Source organism: Dipodomys merriami, unplaced genomic scaffold, assembly GCF_024711535.1.
Source record: "Dipodomys merriami isolate MVZ:Mamm:240054 unplaced genomic scaffold, mDipMer1.0.p SCAF_103, whole genome shotgun sequence".
Lineage (NCBI taxonomy): Eukaryota > Metazoa > Chordata > Mammalia > Rodentia > Heteromyidae > Dipodomys > Dipodomys merriami.
This window is the reverse complement of record NW_027202305.1, coordinates 3,555,459-3,577,083: the sequence shown is the minus strand read 5'-3', so window position 1 is coordinate 3,577,083 and position 21,625 is coordinate 3,555,459.

Here is a 21,625-nt window from a genome sequence, read left to right as displayed (position 1 = left end):
GCCTCCCTTGGGATCCTCTGAGTCTCCCGGGTGCAGATGCACAGACTGGGGCTTTGTCTCTACGGGACCCCATGGCAGGGACTCTTCAGAAGTACGTGGAGAACATCTTTCCCCATTGAGCACATGGGAAGCGCCCAGTGCGGGGCTGACTGAGCAACTCTCTATGGTTCTGTCTGGATTTTTTCTTAATTGGGAGCTCCCCGGAGCGGCTCTCAGACCTCTGGCGTCATGTCGAGAATCCAAAAGAGAAGTTGAGGTCAGCGCGTGAATGACCCAGGACAGAGTCTGAGGTATTCATCAAGGGCTGGGCAAAATGGAGGGGGTGGGGGAAGCAAAGGAATGGCCTGTTATTGTTTTGATTTACTGAACAAAATTAAAATCATTATCTCTGCTGAAGGCCATTTCCCTTGGCAGTTTGTCTCCTATTCCAACAAAAAGAAATGGATTTCATAGGAATAAGAATATACCGTTCTCATAGCCTCCACATGTCCTGTTGTCCAAAGTACCAATGGGGACCCCATTGGTAAAGAGCAGCAAATCGTTCACAGCTACAGTTCCTACCCAACAATGCAGACAGCCCTTTTAGGAATCATTCCTTTCCAACATTTAGGTCATGCACATTCATTCTTACACAAGAACAGGAACATAGACTGAAATCCTTTTGTTCTTACACTAATTAACAAGGGATTTTAAAAGTAAGCTGACTTCACACACACACACACACACACACTTCTACTGGAGAGTCATACATGATGTAAATACCCCAGCGTGCGTGTGATGAGGAGCCAGACAAGCTCAAGTAGACAACTCAGAAAGCCACACACAACTCTGCGCACATTAGTATAATTACACATTGCAAATTATATCGGATGTCTCTAATCTCTCATTTTTTGAAAGCTGACTCCACTTGAGACCTCAATCACAGCATCAACGCGTTGCAGGTGGCGCCTTCCCGGTGGTATCCAGAGGGAATCGTTCCTCTAATGCACTTACAGCCCTCAAGTGAAGGCTGGGGCTTCCTCTTAAAGGACCAATGAACAATGGACGTGGGGACTATCTCACCTTGTTGAAGGGACCGGGGAGGGTTCCACCCTGCACAATATGGAGCTCCGGTATTCATTCTGTTCCTTCTGTGCACACAATAATTGTTTCTTGAGCGAATAAGGAATTGTCACATGGAGGAGGCCACAATACCGTCAGAGGCACTGATAGGAAAAGCTAAGAGCTGATGACTTTTTTTTTCCCCATCAATGGATAAAAGAGAAATGTGCTAGACCTTTGATTGAAGGCAGCAAACACTGCAATAAATGCAGCTCTTTAGAAATCTCCGGTTAATTTGTCTCAAAGCCTCACTTAGAAGAGTGAGGTTTTGCCCTTAAATTTTTGGATGAATCAAATCATCCTCATCACCCAATATGTATTTATGACCTTGCAGAATGAAGCATATTATTCAGGTTGATTGGACCCAGTTTCACAATTTCTCTTGAAAAGATCTTTCTGCTAATTAGTCAGGATTCCTCTTGAATTATTTAATTATCTGTACTTTTGTGCAGTGAAATATGTTGTCATATCACATACTTTATCATGCTGTTGGTGTTCGCACTTAATGATGTCTCTCTGGTTAGCTGTTTCCTTTGTTCTGCTCAGTAAGTGGTTTTAGAGAAGGGGGTGGGGTGGGCGGGAAGGAGGAGCCTCGGGGGGTTGTAAAATAAAAATCATACAGTCCTGGCGCACATGCAGAAGTTGATGCATTTCCACGGATTTCGTCGTAGGCATTAAGTGGTAATTTCATTTGGAATTAGCTAAGAGGCGTCTGCCGGTAACTTCGGGGCAGCCACCAGGCCGCAGCCACACCTTGCCGGTCTCCAGTGACCGCAGGGGAATGGCACAGGGACTCTTTTTGTTTTTTTTAATTTTTCTAGATCAGCAAGGAATGTCTTCAATAAGGAAGAAGTAAATTATGATAATTACTCTGAATGGTTGGATCCTTGAGCATTACTAATTAGCATTTATTGCTTGGATTATAGAACAAAACATGGGCAAGGGATCTGCGATTGCTCTTTTACCTTGAAGACTTGAAAAGGCAAAGGGGCTAGAAAGGCAAAGGCAGCTAAGGGTTTTCACTTCCCTCGGAATATACAGGATCTTCCACTCAGCAAACTCCCATCCGTGGCCCATTTGTATGTGTGTGTGTGTGTGTGTGTGTGTGTGTGTGTGTGTGTTACATGTACTAGGCGGATGGGCACATATATAGGCATAGGATATCAGAGTTACAGTAGACTAATGAGTAGAATTATATATATTATGTATATAATGAGTAGAATTATATATAACATATATATATATATATATATCTTTTTTTTCCTGGAGCAATTTGTGACTTACAAGAATGAAACAAAGCACTCAGTTCTTTGTGAGTAAAATTTTACATTCATTCTCCCACTTTCTCTTGGAAGAAAGAAATATGGTTAAAAATAACAGCCAAGGCAATCTGTTTCCTTCCATCTTAAGAGTCCCCCCCCCAATTAAGAATTTGCACTAAAATAGAATCTGAAATTCGACACTGAAAAAAGAAATAAACGCTGTTAATCAACAAACCAACACCAGTCACATACGTGAACGACCCCCCCCCCACCGCCCACCCCTGTGATCTGTCAGCTGAACTTCTTAAATAACCCAGCAGGTAGAGGAGAAAGAGGAGAAATTAGACCCTTGCCATTCTTGATACAGTCTTGAGGTTTTCTTCCACACCCCATCATACAAACGGAGAGAAAAGAATGTCATAAAACATAAAGCCGATTTTCAATACAGCCACTAGTTTCCAGCGATTCTCCACCCTGATCCTTTTGAGTTTGAAAAATCAAGTTTTACTATTTCTATGAGGAGATTACAAAGGCTGGTGATAAAAAAAATTGTTTCTGCTGAATGAGCAAATGCATTTGGGCTGCACAGATGCAAATAAGATAATACTTTTCCTTTGACATACGTGGCGGATTAGTTTAGAACGGTAAATTTGATTTTATTAGAATATATTAGCAGTGTTTTAATTAATACCAATCAAACATTTTCTTTCCCTAGGGCTTGATGTGTTCCTAACACTGTCTAAATCATCTGTCTCCTTTTTTCCAGAAAAAAGAATATATATCCTACCAAATCACCAAAGCCTTTTGTTACATTGTTCGGCATTTTACTATACTCTGCAGAAAGCTATACGCTCTTTGCCTAAAGGTGTTTTGCTCATATAATTCGTTCCCAGGTGTTAGATTTAAAATGAATGCTGCTGCTCACTAGCATGCCTGATTTTTTAAAAAATCTTTATGTATTTATTTATTTTTGCAAAAGGTAGAATTGCAGACTTGAAAATAAATGCCTCCTGTTATTTGTTTCTTTGGTGGGGGGAGAGGGGGAGGCAAGGGAGGGATAAGTTGCAAAAGACTGATTTGAATTACTTGGCTTTCTAGTCCAGGGGCTAAACTCGAGCTGTTAAATTTCTAACTGCAGTGTCTTGGAGCTGGCATTTCGTTGGAAACAGAGGAGGTGGAAAAGGATTTTTTTTTTTTTAAGGAGGTGAGGGGAGGAGGGAATCTAGTTAAAAATATGGTAAGCCAGCAAACCCTGTGAACCGAATTGTAACTGTGTCCCAAGGAGGTCTGACATGGAATCACTCATTATCCGTCTCTTTCTCTCCAGCTTCCTGTCCTGTGTCCAAGGCTCCAGCTCACCCCGTTCTCTTTTCTTCCTCCAATGCACTCCCAACCCCAATTCCCTACCTTATTTTTTTTTAAATCTGCCAAGCTGGATTTGCACTTTCAAAGATCAGTATCAATAATGCCCGGCTTGTTTCGGTCACACTCTCCCTTTAAAAGGCAGCTCCTTCTAATTGATGCGTCTGGGCGAGTCTAGACGGGTAGTGATTGAACCAACCACCAATTATGTTATTCATTTCACTGCTGGGCTCCGGGAGGAAGAGAGAAGACTGAGAAACCTGCCCTGGCACCAAGCAGTTGCCTGCTGAAATGTAAAATCTGGGGGTTGTCTGCCCTCCTGAACGCCTGCGTGATCCAGCAGACAACCGCGGCCTCAGGGCAGGAACATCCGCTGAAACCACGGAAGGAACCCCAGGAGTGACTTGGAATGTGATCTGAAACACGCGTGTTTGAGGACTTCCCACCCAGGAGCACTGCAGCTCGAGTATGTCCATGGAGCCTGCACACATGTCCACAGAACCAACTACAGACATACCTGGGCTTCAGAAAGTACCAAATGCTTTACCAGGGTTTCCTGGGAATCACAGAAACAACAGATGCATCAAATAAATAGATGTTTCCTATCATTTCCAGATAACTATGCAGTCACAGCACCTCAGATGAGGGGAGATCACTCATGCTATGCCAACTGAAAATGACTCTGAAATCTTTGCAAAATAAACTCTCCTTCAGAGCACATGCTAACAACTAGCAAAGGCTGGAAGGCAATCATGAAATATTACAACCACCCAAGAGGGCTCAACAAAAGACCTGGTATAAATGTTACCCAGCTCTCAAATCAGTTTTCTGATACAAAATGGTTCTTAGTTGTAATTCAGAATCAGTGACTACAATTGCAATAAACTCTGAAATAAGATAAAATAAATCAGAAAATAGAACAGTTTCTATATCCTCCAAGCCCAGACAGAAAAAGAGGGTACCAACCAATATAAAGTCTTTAGAAGAAGAAAGCATGTAAAGTCAGGGTTGATTTAGGTAGTTTCCAAAAATAGAAGAAAAAGATTGGTCTGAGAACACTGAAATCGTTTAAAGGAAATTGTACACTGGAATTTTGTACAACAAAGGAAAGAGTAGTTACTATTTCTCTTTCCCAACTATGAGGCAGACCAAAATTCATGAAACTGTTCTGTTATATTAAAACATTACAGCTCCAGAAAATACCAGCTAGGTAATGCTAACAATTTCCGTCCAAGAGGATGATTTTAAAATCTACAGTTTGTTATAAATCTACAGTGTGATAAATCACTTGGTTGGATTGAATTTAAATCCTGATAACAAAAACGTTTCCCATTTTTCTATGAAGAGTAATAGGTGATATTTAAACCTGAAAAAATACAATAATTATCTGTTCACTACTGTTCTTTTTCAACTCACATATTTAGAAAATATATTCCCAACCACTATCACCTTGCAATTTATCAAGTATAATGACATTTTAAAAGAAGTAGCAACTAAAGAGATGAAATTTTTCCTTTGATTTTCTAAAAAGAAAAAAAAATCCTGCAAAGCAATATAAATGTCACCTTTATTGGTACTATACAAGCCAGCCTTTGTGTAGATTATCAATAATAGAATTTTTAACCCCCTAATATCTTAGCCCAGATTATTGGCTAGCTCCTTCCTGTATAAAAGCTACCACCGCCTGCCCAGAGACAGGATCCGTGTGTAGACACTGCGAATATAATATGTTCGCATGCTCATTTTAATTGGCAGGATTGGGGGGATGAACCGTGGAGTTTGAAAGTTAGAGGCTGGAGCATGCTGGGATCTCAGCTGAGATGTCTGAGGTCAAGCACCAGGTACCGGGCCGTTCTCTCCATACGCCCACAGTACTGCATGCTTCTATCAGGGAAGGGCTGGGAGTGGAGTGCAGCTCCGGCAGCCTAGGTGCCATGGAACACACAGGCGTACAACACGTATATGCATGTATACACACATCACATATATGTATGCATCATATATATATACACACATATGCTTTTACAGGGGCTGCCAGTCTCGTGGTCACCTGATTCCAGCTAACAATGAAAGAAGAAGAAGAAGAAGAAGAAAACAAAACCTCTGGGAGGTGTACTCAACCATCCGGCCCAACTTTCTTTTCTTTTCTTTTTTTCCTTTTCCTTAAGAGAAAGAAGGCGGGCCAGGGGCGTCCCGGGGTGTGGAGGCACCACTCGCAGCTCCCAAGAGCCTAACCCGTGGATTTGAACGGTAAACATCACAAGTTAGGGTCTCAGGGACAGAGAGGAGCGCGGCACGGGTTTTGTTTGTTTGGGTGGTGGTTTTTTGGTTTTTTTGGTGGGGTGTTTTTGGCTTCCCCCCCCCTTTCTTGAGACAAAACAAAGCTCAACAGGAAGGTCAGGCCATCTGTCCGAAGGTCCCCGGGAAAATGCCACAAACAGGTGGTCTGGGCAGGTCCTGGGCTGGCCTCCACCCTGTTCACACCCCACAGAGCATCACGCAGAGCCAGCCGGCGCATATACATACCTGAGCAGACAACCGCCAAGCTCTCAGAGCGGGGGACCCGGGGACCGCAAGCAAACCACAACAACACACAAAATAACCCAGTTTACTGAAAACGGAAAATAAGAGGACGGGGACCCGGAGCTGCCATGCGGAGTCAAGGGGTCTCCGAAGCGCTCATTTGTAAGGAGCACAGATGACCACTTGGCTTCTCTCTTCCCCCACGAGGAACATGCCCCATGCAAAAACCAAAGGCTCCGGAAAGGCCATCCTGACTAGCACCTCAGGAGAGGAAGGCTTCCTCCTCCCCAGCTGTCCCAACTCACCCCATTCGAAGAGGAGCCGCTCGGGCTGAGCTGCTGCGTCCAGGTGCACCGTTCTGACGGAGCAGGCAGGGAATGTGAGCTGGGCGAGGTGTCTCAATAGAGGCCGGGGCGGGGAGGGGGAGGCGGGGGCAGGAAGCCATACACCAAATCTAGACACTGTAACTCTGTAGTTTATGCTTTTGATGAGAGAAGAAGAAGAAGAAGAAGAAGAAGAAGAAGGGGGGGGTGGAGGCAGTTGGGTGGGAGTTTTTAGGGAGGGGCTCGAGCTGATCAGATTTGGGAAATATGCAGTTAAAATGAAAAAGTAAAATGACATAAAGAAGAGAGAGAGGAGAGCAAGAGAGACAAACCTCCCCCTGCCTAGCTGATTTATTTTCTTTCTTTCTCCCCCCCCCCCTTTCTTTCTTTAGCGTGCATTTTGCCAGCCCTGCAAACCAGGCCCTCCTCTGCATCAGCTGCTTGTCTGGAACTAAGGCCAGATCGCCGGAGCAGCGAGCACCAGCCTGTCATTTGGTGGAGGCTAAGTGGGAAGGGTTGGGTGCAAGCTCCTCGATGCATCCCTCCCTCTCCCCCTCCCCCTCCCGCTGCCGAGCCTTCCACCAATATTTCAGAGGAATCCGGAACGTAATTCCCCCTCCATCTTCCCAGACGGCTCCTGGCTCTAACCTGATTCGTGCCTCTGCCTTCCGCGCCGCCGGGTCCCCGGCCATCTCCAAAAAGGAAGCCAAAGGGAGGAGACGTGATGGGGAGACTTTCTTTTTAAATTTCTTCTTCCTCTTTCCTTTTCTTTTCTTTCTTTCTTTTTTGGCACCCCTCCCTTCTTTTATCCCAGGCCTGAGCAGAGTCGATGGCTGGCTAGTAACAGAATGACAAAGCAGCCATGGGAAGAAAGGCACCGGGGAGGGGAGCGGTGGGGAGGGGTGGAGGCTCCCACACATAGCAAAAAAATGTGAAATGTTTTTAATCCATTTCCACCGGCAGCGAGGAGCCCCTCCCCCCCAAAACAGCACCATGCCAACAAGACAGCCAGACGCTGTCCTTTCTGCTCACCCCCACCCCCGCCACACTCAAGACAACTTTCCCCCTCACCTCCTGTGGGTTCTTCTCAGACACAACCCTGCATCCACTCGATGTCTCTTCTTTTCTCCCTTCCCAGATCCTCTTGCTTTCAGAAAAAAACAAAACAAACAAAAAAAAACCCTAAAAATCTAGTCCATCATCACCAGTCTCTCTGTCTGTCTGCTGTCTGTCTGTCTGTCTCTCTGTCTGTCTCAAAAAATAATAATAATGGTCCTTTTGACATAGCCGCATGAAGTAGCTGCTTTGAGAAAGCACATTTCATCTCCACTGGTTCCCCTAGGCTCCGGTGAAGAAGGGAGGGAAAAAAAAAAGCAGGGTGGGGGGGAGGAAAAAAAGATTGTGAGGGAGGCTGCTGACGGACAGCAAGCATCAGGCACAAATCAGCGACAAGTTGAATTTCCCTAGACCACACTGCCCCCTTTCTTCTCCTCTCTCTCCCGAGGCTCCTGGAAAGCCGAGTGTCTGGTTACAGGAGGCAACCATGGCACAGATTCCTCGCATGCCTGCTTAAATCTCTGGCGGAATAAGGAATCAATATCCCCCTCTAATCACCTTTGGCTCTTCCACAGCTCCCCCCTTTGCTGAAAACCCATCCACCAGGCTCTCCAGGAGGCTCCCGCCCCGCCAGGCTCCCGCACACAAAGCTCCCTCGCAGCCTGCCGCTCCTCACTTCCTTCCAGATCTTGGAGGCAAGCCTATCTTCGGCTATCCTCTCGCATGCGTCCTCTCTCTGTTGCCACAGAATGAGCGTTACAACAGAGTCCAGCGTTTCTCACTCTGGGCTCACACTACTGGATCCGTGGAAGCATCTCCCCAACTGCCCCCAAAATACATCAGCAGGTCAGGGGGAAGCCAGACATGGTGTTATGCAAAATCACAAACAGAAAACAAATCTCAGCCTACTAGACCCAGAGATCAGGTATCACATATTCTAGAACAGAATAAAGGTGTGTGTGTGTGTGTGTGTGTGTGTGTGTGTGTGTGTGTGTGTGTGTGTGTGTGTGTGTGTGTGTGTGTGTGTGTGTGTGGCGAGGAAGACAGTCCTCGTGCAATGCTCTGCCTAATTGTTTTGCATCTCCAGGCACTGAACACACACATGCATGTGTGAGCACAGGTGAAACACTTGTGAATCTTCGCAGGTTTTCTTTATGGACAGGAAGTCAACAATGCCCAAACATTTCTTTGAAATCAGCACATGGAAAGATGAAAAAGAGCAATGACTCAAGTCTCTATTTAAGTCACTGAGGCATTCTTTGGGCATACAATGACTATAATGCTAAAGATCTCTTTTCTTTCAATGGTGGGGTTTTACTTCCTGGTTCTGATCACAATCCATACTCATTTCCCTCTTGCATCGCCTTGGGTTGTGAGATGTGTTCAGCAGCCCTTCCAGCCCGGCCCAGCCATTCGCTTCCAACTGCAAGCACTTTGCTGGTTCCTGAGACATATATATTTTTTTAATTCACTTTGCATGTACATCAAGATGGCAATTTCTCCCCTCAGCCTAAAGTCTCTCAAGAATGATACTCTTTCTAATGAAGGCAGAAAGAAAAGGGATGCATCCAGACGACTAAGGAAGCATCCCACCTCATTCCTGTTGCTACCCACTGCCTACACAATGGCCCCTTCGAAGCAGGTGTCTCTCCCCCTCCCAACAAAAAAAAAATTAAGGTCTCTACCTTTCTATACACACAGTGGGTATATTACCATCTTAACCGGGTTTTCCTGGCGAGACTCCTGCAGACACTAGGCAGTGGCTGTGCTAAATAGAGAGTTGGATCATGTAAATAGCAAGGAAGGGGAGGGAGGTGTCTGAGGATGTAGATTTCCCCCCAAGTCCACGTTTTAGAAGGTAGCTCCTTTGTGCTCATTTCAGACATTCGCTACGCTTTGTCTCTATGGTGAGCCTAGCGGAAGCACGGCTGGATGCCAAGGAGAGGGAAGAAAAAGCAGAAATGAGATGGAGAAACACAGGGAAGAAGGGAGAGGGGATGAGAGCAAGGGTGGGGAGGGGAGGGGAGGGGAAAGAAGCAGAAGGAGAGCAACTTGCAGCCTGTGGGGTTTTCTCTAATGCTGTTTCCCCCGCCCTTCGTCTGGTCATTATTGGGAAGGAGATAAAGATGGTTGCTAAGGGCTGGTGACTAGGTCATCATCTTTTTCACATTTGGCTACCAGGGTGTTTGCAGCAAGACTGATGGAGAAAAGAGAAACATGCTAGAATAATCAGAAAGGGTGGGGCTGTCAAAAAAAATCTTTGACTCATTGGGTGCCTCCCTGCAATGCCAAAATGAATCATGCCCGAAGAGACTCGGATGTCTTTGAGGACTGGTGTCCTAGAGGCCTGCCATTGTTCACCAGGCAAAGGTGAACACGGAGTCAGATTTCCTGACGTGTTCCTGGACTCCTCTATGTTTACGACAATGGTTCAGCATGCATTCCACACACTACACTAATCTTCCCTTGTTTGCACCCACTCTGCTTATACAAAGACCTACAAATATATGACTTAGGAAAGTTTTGCTATGAACACATCATTTTCTCTGTACAACTCAGTGATGTCTTTGGAGGATACTTATTTCAAGCAGTTAACACCTGACCCCAATTTCTGTGGGTAATTAGTGAGCTAGATAACCACACAAACTGGGTAATTATTTAGTACCCAAGGGTATGCTAGAAGTGGGTAGTGGCTTTGTTAACAAAAAAGCACATCTCTAATTATTATATCTATGATGGGTGTTTTAAAAATACCAGTTATGATGTCAGGCGAACCATGATAAATAAGTGAACTATTTTGCTGTCCTTAGCACGTATACACCTACCTTCCATCACCATTAAGAAAGAGCATTTGCCTGTCCTGTGCAGTATGGGAAAGATGAATCCGCTCCCATCTCTGAGACTTTCAGAAAATGAGGTGTGCCAGGACGCTGCTAAACACAGTAGTACTATTGTCACTCTCCGGCTGGTTCATACTCTCCAGACAGCCAGGGGAAGCGAGGGAGTTGACGCTCTGGTCTGGGCAGGCCTCTGTCTTGAAGCACAGATGTGCTGGGCTTACATAGGTCACGGGGAGGGGGGTGCGGTCTCCCTGGGGAGCGGCCTCCCACCTGATGGCTGACTCAGGCTGGATCCCAGGGCTTGGGGCAAGAGGTGGGAAGAGGGAGGAGCAGAAGGAAAGGCTGGTGAGGGCCTGAGAAGGGGTCTAGATTAGGCAGGCCACACCCTCTTTCCAAAGTCTCTTCTCTGACTATAGCAGCAAGGAAGTATAAACCCCCGCCCCCCCCCCTCCAAAAAAATGCTTGTACAAGCCCTAGGATACATTCAGCATAGGGGCCATCCACCAGGAAATGAGTATTTATTTCTGAAGAAGAACCTTCAATACAAATGTAGCAAATGCAGAGAGACACTTGAAAATACGACAGTGTTGAGAATAGGCACACACAGGCCAAACCCAGCCGTCTTCAACTCAGAATATGAACAGCAATTCTAATTCAAACGCTTTTCTGAATCTCTCCTAGGAGAAGGGGGGGGTATTATTTATTTTTGCTGAGAAGGAAAGGAAAAACAAGAAACACACAGGGGAGCGATGGGAGGGAGGTGGGGGAATAATCCTACCACATTTTGGGGGACCCTAATTCTGGAGAGGAATCAGGACTTGAAAGGAGCAGACGAAAACACAACACAAATAGAACTTACTGCTTTGCCTGGGAATGTCCATGTCGGAGCCGCTTGTCGGGGTCTGGTAGTGGCAGGCCGGGCAGAGGCCTCTGGGGGCCAAAGCGTCCAGTGGGCTCACCAAGCAAGGTTGTCTTGGGATCCAGCCTAGGGGTTCTGGGAGATGTGAGCATGTGGGAAGGGCGAAGGAACGCAGGCAGCTAGAGCCTCTAGAAAATGGGGACCAACAGGTACCACCGTAGCCAGCTCTGCTGGCGGGGAGAGGGGGGGTGGGGGGGCGCTCCAGGCAGGACACACGTGCATTGGCTGTGATTGGAGGCCACAGTGGGATGAATACATTGGAAGAGTTTGGGAGCTGAGCAAGAAAGAAAGTCTTTCCAAAAGCCACCCAGGCCAGGCCGGTGGCCTGGCCAGACCCCCCTCCCTGAGCTCGGAACTACAAAGGCTAACTGGCATTCTCCAAGCCTCCCAGCTCCTTTGAAACCCACCGACTATGCCCGGCCGGCCCCGCCTCTCCCGGCTGCAGATTCCATAGCCGGCTCCATGCTGCGCGGCAAGGAGCCAGATTTCCGATTCAATTGTCCTACCTGGCCGTCTCCCCCCTGCCACTGGCCCTGGCTGTGGACTCCTGGCATGGATTCAAAGTCTCATCCCCGCTCTCTTTCCTCTGTCACCCTCCTCTTCCACACCCCGGGTGCCTGCTTCCCCACAACTCCCCTTGCAAACGAACATGTTTTTATGTCTTGCAGTTCCTTACATGTCTGGCCTCCACCGCCTCCTTTCTTCACCCTCTCTCGACATTTTTTCTTTCTTTTTTTTTTGTCATTGTTCTGTCTCGAGTTATGGATAAACTCAGAAGTCAGCTGCTAGCCTTTCCCGTTTTCCCTCTGCAGTGCATTAGCATATTTGACAATCCAATTCATCTCAGGGCATTTCCTCCGAGCTCACCTAAACAAGAGCTGGAGCCGGCAGAGAACAGGTGTGTGTGTGTGTGTGTGTGTGTGTGTGAGTGTGCGTGTGTGCACATGCTTGTGTGAATGCATTAGGAAAGATCCTCGTGCACAAGCAAAAGGAAGAACTGGAGAAAGGAATCTGGTGTAATTTTGGATTGGGGGAAAAAAGCAATGGGAGTTTATAGGGAAAATGTCACACACACACACACACACACACACACACACACGAGTCCATACCAAATATCCACACCAAGCAGTTACAGCTCGCCACGGAAGGTGAGCCTCTATTCTGAGGCCGTGTTTACCCCACTGTGGGCAGTGGGCGGGGCCAGCGTCTGCAGCTGAAGGGTGAACACAGAAGCATGGGGTGGGGGTGGGGGATTGGACCAGGAGGACACAGTCCCTGAGTCTGCCTTCCTACCCCTAACTGGGCCATCACCCCATCTCCACTTTTTTCAACCGTGTGGGAAGCCTATCCCTGCCGTCTGTCTGTCCCTGACAGTATTTGTGCCTGTGTCCTTCCTATTTAGGCATTATGACTTTAATGTTGCCGTTCTCTGTGATTCATCTGTGCTCGGCCTTGGGGGGCTTCCTGTGTCCACTGCAAACGCGCATCCCAGTGAGCCCTGGACAATCACCTCTGAAGGCATCGGCGGTGTGTGACAGACACAGGGAACAAGGCGCTGACTAGGCAGGAATGCCCAGCTTGTGTGCAGCACTGTCCAGATTAGAACCCAAGTCCACATTCCCAAATGTGGTTTTGTTCCTCTGCCTCGTAGTACTCGGCCCTGTCTCCATGTATGTGACGCTTTCTGCTGTTGGCTCGTTCTTGAGAGCACAGCCCTCCATCCCGACTCTCCCTTTGCTCAGATAGATCACCTACCTACAGCGCTCTTGGGCTTGGACCCGCATTTTTGTTGTTGTTGTTTTTGTCGGTCACGGGGCTTGAACTCAAGGGCTGGGTGCTGTCCCTCAGCTCTTCAGCTCAAGGCTAGTGCTCTACCACTTTGAGGCACAGTGCCACTTCTGGTTTTCTGGTGGTTCATTGGAGATAAGAGCCTCATGGACTTTCCTCAGATCTCAGCTTCCTGAGTAGCTGGGATTACAGGCGTGAGCCACCGGCCCTGGCTTGCACCTGGTTTTATTACCAGTTTTCATCTGAATCCATTAGAGAATGGGACTATTTTGTTTTTTACTTCTCTGCCAGGAATCCCCTTGGTCCTGAAAGTCCTTGGAGAAGACATGGTGAGGAGGGAAGAGAGTGCACGGGCCACCACCCAGTAGAGGATGGGAGGCAGCGGGGCAGCACAGAGAAGGGGCTGCTAGGGTGAGGGAAACACACTGTTCTTCGTCTCCTCAGTCTCCGTCTCTACCCGAGGGGTGGGTGGGAGACGTGGAATGCGATGTTCTTTCTGTCCTTCACTGTTACATGTGGCGTTTGGACGGCTCTGAATTTGGTTACAAATATGTTACTACCTTGGCTGGCTATGACGATTTTGGTGGTATCAGTGCAGTGCATAGTTTGGAACGATGAAATCTTGGTGACATTTCTCAAGGCCACCCTAGATGGGATACCATGGTTATTCTATACCAACTGTACCTAAGAAAAAGGCAATCCAGACCACCTCAGCAAGAGCCCCTCCGTACTTGCCCATTCTTCATAGCAAGATGAGAGAGAGAGGAGAGAGAAGAGAGAGAGCAAGAGAGAGAGAGAGAGAGAGAGAGAGAGAGAGAGGGGCCTATTGCCCAGGCAGTAACAGCCTGAGTCTGACATTCTAAAGATCATTATTCTTGGCGGAAAGGTGTCATGTAAGAGCCAAGTTCTATTTCCACCTAGGTTCCCTGCCATTCACTCTGGCATTAGGTCAGGCTGGCAAGTAGAGCTTCATAGTGCTGCCCCTGAGTCTAAGGAAGATTGACATTGTTGGGTCAAGATAAGAGTCAACTAAGGATAGAAGACAGGAGTTGGTCTGGAGTCAAGTGGATATACACGCATATACTCACACATACATGCATACATACATACTTGTATACATACATATATTACCCAAAGGCTGAGGGTTTGAGGCAGAGCTAAGATCTGAGAACTCAAATCCACTCTTCTGACGACCACAGTTCTTGGCAATTGTTGGGCTGCTCCTTAGAAGATCAGCTAGACCCTCCTTTTCAAGTACCCCCTGTCCCTGGATTTCAAAGCACTTTCCAGTCTACAGGTAGAGTGGGAGACACAGCAGTGGTCCGTCACTGCGCAAAGACTGGACTAGGACTTGGATTTCAGGGTTCCCAGCCAAACTCTTCATGCACTCTCTTACTTGTTCATTTGTGTTAAAAAGTCAACCTCCCCCCTCTTCACTTTTTAGTGTTGTCAGCCTGTTTTTCGTATGGGGTTTGTTTTGTTTTTTCTTTTTGTTGCTGTTCTTTATTTCTTCAGCTGTTTAGGTTGGGAAGGTTTAGGATAATGTGGGAGAGACGGTTCATCTCCTCCACGATTCGATTTCCACTGGCGGGAACTGAGGTGGTGGTGGAGGGCTTTTCTCAGAAAGGTTGTGAGCGCTGAGCACTGAACCCAGGTCTCAACTCGGCTCTTAGGAGCAAGAAATGAGCTCCTATGTAGGAATTGCCTCCAATTCATTCAAACAACGGGCTCAGGAAAACGCGAGTGTCATTAATAATAATCATACCCTCTGCATGATTAACGAATGACAGTAGAGTAAAGAAGAGCTTCAACAAGATTTGATTAAATTCAACTCAAGCAGTTGTCAGACAGGTAAGTCTCAAAAGCGCTGAGCATGTAGAATTCACAGAATTAACGGAATACAGAAACACGGGATGAGACGTGTTTGGGTTCAAGGTGCTGCAGCAGAACCTGAACTCTTGCTGAGATGCAAACAGGGCGGTGAGTGGATGGCACTCCAGGGAGAAGCCCCGGGATATAGTAAGGGGGAAACGCTACCAAGGAGATTTCCATTTGGGCACATTTGACACTTCTCAAGGAGTCTCTGCCTGCTACAAACAGCAGCACATGAATACCAAAGAGAACTGTGTCAGATGAGAGCCTGGCCTCATCTTCTGGGGTCTGAGACGTTGACCTGGATGGATGTGGGGCTGCATGCCCAACTCTGCCCCAGACAGGAAGGGCCAAGGAGAGCCCGCCACCCACCTGCTACGCCACCTGCGAGAAGAAGGTAAACTCTTTGGTGCGGGGGGTGGGGAGGGAGGCATGTTCTTAAGTTTTAAAAGATTCATTTATAGTTCAACTACCTACCCCAGTTTGGGTTATAAGTTATATAACCTATTGGGTTATAGGTTATAGATCGTGCACCGTGTACCTCGTGGAGGAGTGAGGAGCTGGAATTGTAATTAAAACACCGCAAGATACACCACCACATACTCAACTGGCAGGAAATGCTGTTTACCAAATGAGTCATCTTAAAGGTCAATTAAGAGCTCTCAGACAAAGTATGGCCTCTAAATCAACCTGGAAAAGAGGGAGTTCTATTACCTCCCAGTTCTGGGCTGAATCGTAGGGGACATGAAGAGGCAAAGAAGAGACTCAGGAACTTGGACTTGTCTTCTGTCCTCTGTGGAGAGGCTGAAGTTGTTCGGTCTCACTGATTCAGGTGGAGGTGGGATCTGGCCCTAGGAAAACCAAAGGCAGACAGACATCTCCTGGTCTGGGCTGGTTACTTGAATGGCAGGTCCAGTTCTGTTTCCCGCTGTCCCAAGCCACGGGATCCAATCCAAGGAAGGAGGACGGAGCTGAAGCGGAAAAGACTGGAGTTCTCCGCCTAGCTACCCGCCTGCTACCTCTAAATCAGTCATCACAGCTCTTACACCACCAGCTCCCTCCCAACAAGATGAGAGATCAGTCTGGGTGACTGTGGAGGCCCTGACAAGAAGACTGTAGAATTGTGCCATTCTGGTCCTTGCCTACTTCCTACTTCCTTTTGAAAATGAAAACATGAAGATTCCAGAACTCCCCCCCCCTTCCTACCCCTTTCTCATTCCTTTCCTCGCCCTCTCCCCCTCTTTTCCCTCCTCTCCTCCTCTCTTTCTCTCTAGAATTTTTTTTTTTGGAGGCAGAGTCTCTGCATAATCCAGACTGGCCTGGAACTCAGGCGCCTCCTGTCTCGTCTCTGAAGTACTGGGACGATAGGTATGCTCCACCTTTATCTTCACACATGGCTCTGAGTGTGTTTTCATCATGGTTAGGATATACATGGAATTCGGATTCATAAACTGAACATGGCCTGGTGTGGGACTGCATGCACAAGTTCCCACGCCATTTTGGCTACTGCTTCAGCCTTTCCCACATTAACTTTCTTCTCCAGAAATTCAAAAGCTTCTGAAATTTACAAAATGTCAAATAACCCCAAATCAATATCTAGGAAAACTCATCAGATATTTTATCTGGCATTACTAATTAGCTAAAGAAATTACTCTTGTCTAATTTTATAATCTGTACAAATACATATGTATGCATTCATTTGCATGCATAAAATATATTTATACATTAAAATGTGCATATATAAATATACTTGTATCATATTGTAAAATGCGTGCATGTGCTTATGTTGTATGTGCATGAGTGTGCATACCTGTGTGTATAAATATGTATGCAGATAATAAATGTCTGTGTTGATCTGTTTGGAGAACAATCACTGCTCTTCCTTGGACCTGACATGTAACTGAGCAGGCGAACACAGCTCCCTCCCAGGAAAAGTCAGAGAATAACTTCATTGATTTCCCTTTACCCTTCTCTACATATCCCTGCTGCTGTGTTGTCTGAACTCTTAAATATAAAAGCAAAGGAAAATGAGAATAGGAACCAGAATCTCTTCTTCTACAGGGTCCAGTGGATTTATTTGTATTTTTTTCTTATTTTGTAGAAGAGGAGGAGAAGGAGGCAGCAGAGAAGGAGAAGGAGAAGGAGGAGAGGGAGGAGGAGGAGGAAGGAGAAGAGAGTTCTCCTGAGGTGTATCTATGTAAAGAAGAGAAGGGATGTGTTTTTTGAGGTTTTTCTGGCAACAGAGTTCTTTACATGGAAACGTATGCTTTGCACACCACCCTTTATCAGGGGCCACGTGAGTCCTCATTCTCTGAGGACCGGAAACTTCCAAATCTGCTTGGCGACTGTGGCCCCTCACACTTCCAGGAACAGACCCCACACCAAAGATGCTGGGCAACATTGGAGATTTTGATGGTGGTGGTTGTTGTATTTGGATGTAGGAAACTCTTTACTTAGAAAGGCTTCGTGACCACTGGTGTTACTTGAGTTTCTCTGGCAAATGTCTTGTTTGTTTGTTATGTTTTTGTTTGTTTGTATGATGTGGTGTGGTGCTGGGACTAACTGCCTTGTGCATGCTCTACCGCTGAGCCACAATTCTAACTCTCTGATGCAATTTTGGGAATGCAAAACAAAGGTTCTCTGGCAATGTATCCCATCTGAACTTTCATGACTACAGGGGAATTGTTAAGAGTCTCATTCTTTCTCCTTCGTCTCTGAGCTGCCCCATAGATCTTTGGTCCTGACTGTTGACAGGGAAGTGATCTAACAGTGAGAAAGGGAAAAAGAGAGGAGAGGAAAGGAGGAGGAGGAGGGGGAGGAAGAGGAGGAGGAGAAGGGAAGGGAAGAGAGGAAAGAAAAGGAGAAAGGAGACCAACTGAGCTCATAACTTTTATGAGTTCAGAAAAGACTCCTGGAATGTCTATTTCCTTACAGTTCCTTTTTTTAAAACCCACAGGTTTGTTTGATTTTGTTTTCTGTAAAGAGAAGGAAAGGACTGACCTATTTATAACTGAATTGCAATATGTAACTAATAACATGCAAATCCTTTGTGGAGTACAATAAATGGATTATGTTATTTAAAGCAGAAAAGTTACGTGAACTGCCACCTAGAAATAAGCTGAAGAAAGAAATAAAACCTTGCCACCAGCCAAGGTTACGACGGCTTTCGGTGCTGAGCCCACCATTTAGCATAGCATTTACTAACAGTGTAGGATGTATCTATTTCTAGAGTACACATGAAATCCATTCCACATTGCAAAAGGACAGTGACTCAATATGTTTTCTTAGTGCAAAATCGCAGTTTTCCTTTTCCGTGAACTTGCAGGTTTAGTTTCAATTAATTGTCATTTAACTAGCCAGGCTCTCTTTTGCTTTCAGTTCATTTTTGTTTTGTTTTGTTTTTGCCTGAAACAAAAGGCAGCGGTTCAGAAGAATTGTGGATAAAAGTGGATAGAAAGGCATGTTAAGAATTGACTCATCTTGTTGAAAGCCAGTTCCTTCCTGTATTGTGGGGAGAATGGAAATCCATCCTAATATCTTACTATATCTGTCCCAACCCTGTCTATTCATAGGGTCTCCATAGGGGAATTATGCAGCAGAGTAATTTGTAGTTTGACTACATAAGAAGGGCTTTACAACCCGGTTTCAGGAAAGCCCCTGCCTAGCAGAGACTAGCAGTCCTTTGTCAGCCCAGAGGACAGTGCCCGGGCTGCTAGCATTCACTTGCCACCGGGCAAACGGGATCAGCCAGTATTCACCCTCTCTCCAGGCATGCACACTACTTACCCAGCTTCTTAGGGACCAATGGGAAGGTCTTTCCTGGCCTACTGAACACTCATGGAACAACAACTTCAGCATAATTTGAAGCTGTTATGTGAGGAAGTCCAGAATTAACATCGATACAATCCAGCCATTTGTCCATCCATTCATCCATCAAGTTTTTATTACACAACTCTTATATGGACCATGCTTAGTCCAAGGCTAACAGCCCGCTGTTCTGCTGAATGAGAAGAGACTAATGCTGCAAGTTTTCTGAGCCATAGTAGAGGTGGTGTGATTGCATTGTACACTGCCCGGGTCCCAAGTCAAGCATCAGCCATTCATCTTCCCAAACAGCACCAGTAGGTAACATACACAAAGGAAATGTCCTCCATAGGGAAGACCCAGCCTTCCATGTCAAGGCATTGTAATAAAGCAGTATAAATAAAAGGTGTAAAGGGAAAAGGAAATAAAACAGTTTCTACTTAGAAACAGCACACATATTTATATAAACAGAAAAACTTAAAGGAATCTAGAGAGCAGAGACTAAGAATTTCATTTAGTCTAAGCAAAAGTCATAAAATTAACATAGGAAAATCAATTCTATTTTCAACTACTACCAGCAAATAATGAGAAATGACACAGCGGGGGACGGGGGCGGCAGGAATCCAGTAGGCACATCAACACAAAACACCTTGGAATAAATTTTCAAAATATAAATACAGTGGGTTTGAATCCCAGACCCTAAACTATATGCCTTCCCGTAGCCACATATTATGGACTTTTTTTTTGGGGGGGGGGTGCTATGCAGATATAATTCTGGTGAGATTCTCAATCAACAGTGCCTAACCGTCACGGGAACTCAAACAGCCAGAGATCTCAGGGACATGGCCACAAGCCAAGGAATGCCAGGGGCTGTTGGCAGACCCTAGAAGTGAGGAGCAGGGCATGGAATGGATTTCTCCACAGAGCTTCCAGAAAGAAAAGAACAAATCAACCCTATCAGCATCTTGATCTTGGACTTTTGACTTCTTGAACTGTAAGGATAAATTCCCTCTTCATTCAAACCATTCACGTGGTGGTAATTTGTTATATCAGCCCTAAGACACTGATTCAAGATGACCTTGTGCCAAATACTGCGGTGAGAAGTTCAGAAAGACCCAAGGAAATGCAGAGCTGACCAACTTCAAAAACTGCCGTGACCTCAACTCTGTTCCGAGGGAACACAGCTCCAAAACCGCCCTGATTAAAATTCCAGCATGCTTTGTTTGGTGTTGCAGAAATCAATCACCTCAATCTAACATTTATATTAAAAAATACCAAGTTCTCAATTGGGTGATTATTGTCCCTCAGCAGCCCAAGTAGCTGGGAGTACAGGCATGGACCATCACTCCCCACTCCAGATTGACTTTCTTTCTGAAGTACTGCAGATTGACCCCGGGGCTTTATGCATGTTGGTCAAGTGCTCTGACCACTTGAGCTAAGCCCCCAGTCTCAAATCAAATACTTTCAAACAAAGTAGCCATTTCAGTGGCTCCACGCTCTTGTAAAGCCTTCCTCTTGATAGTCCCACGTCAGAACTGTTCACTGGCCCGTTGTACTTAGAAGTTACGACAATCCTAGCTAAGTTTTCCCCAGACCTTACAATATTTTGGAGAAATGAATGACAAGAGAAACAGCAAAACGGCTGAGAGGTGAGTGCGAGACTTAAAAAACAAACAAACGGGCTGGGAAGGTGGCTCAGTGGTAGAGTACTTGCCTTGCATGCATGAGGCCCTGGGTTCAATTCCTCAGCACCACATAAGCAGAAAAAGCTGGAAGTGGCACTGTGGCTCAAGTGGTAGAGCGCTAGCCTTGAGCTGAAGAGCTGAGGGACAGCGCCCAGGCCCAGAGTTCAGGCCCCACAACAGACAAAAAAAAAAGAGAGAGAGAGAGAGTGAGAGCGAGCTGCAGAACAACATGACCAAAAGCCCAAAAGCACAAATGGAGGCAATAAAATAAAATTCCCCAGCACCCCGTTAGTGCTGAAAACCATCTAGAGAGATGGAAACAAAGACAGACGTGGTCACGATGTTTGAAGAAGCAAACTTGGTTCATTTTTTGTTTGTTTGTTTTTTGTTGATGCCCAAGGGAGGTTGTGTTTCTTGATAAACTACGGTAGCCAAAGGACCTGGAAAGGGGCTCATTTTAACACCTGGGCCACTTGTACCTCACTTTCTCTCTTGCATGCTGGTCTGTAAGTCCGGAGAGGCCAGGCTCCGGGGACGGCGGCCCGCGAATGTGTTCGTGTGTCAGCACAATTAGGTGCCTAATGAATATCTGGCGATGGCCATCAAACACTTATTAATAGGGTCTTCTCCTAATGCTGACTAATGGGGCTTCAAGTGAATATGTTTTCATTCTGACTTTGCATTCATTTTTGAGAGGAAATGTGAACTGAGCACCTGCTGGCAGAATATACAGAAAGCCCGTTTTGTTCATGGGTGGGGAGGCAGATTCATCAGAAGTATTTGCAGGTGGTTAAACGGGGGCGGGGGAGGGGGAGGGGGTATCCAAGACAGAACTATGATCTACGCCTATTCTGTCATAGCTGGTTTCCCCTTCCAAGATTTCCCCGGCCACATTCAGCATCTGCAATGTCTGGTACAGATCTGCAAAGCGAAGCAATCCTTGGTTCATTGGAAGAATGGCACTTTTGCAGTAATGTACCTGTGTGCTTTAAAAATAAAAATAAAAAGAGGGGCTGGCAGCAGCCGTGACCCTACCGGCCTGCCTGAGCGAACCCCACTGAAAACCCTGGTCTAGCCACACAGTAGGGCC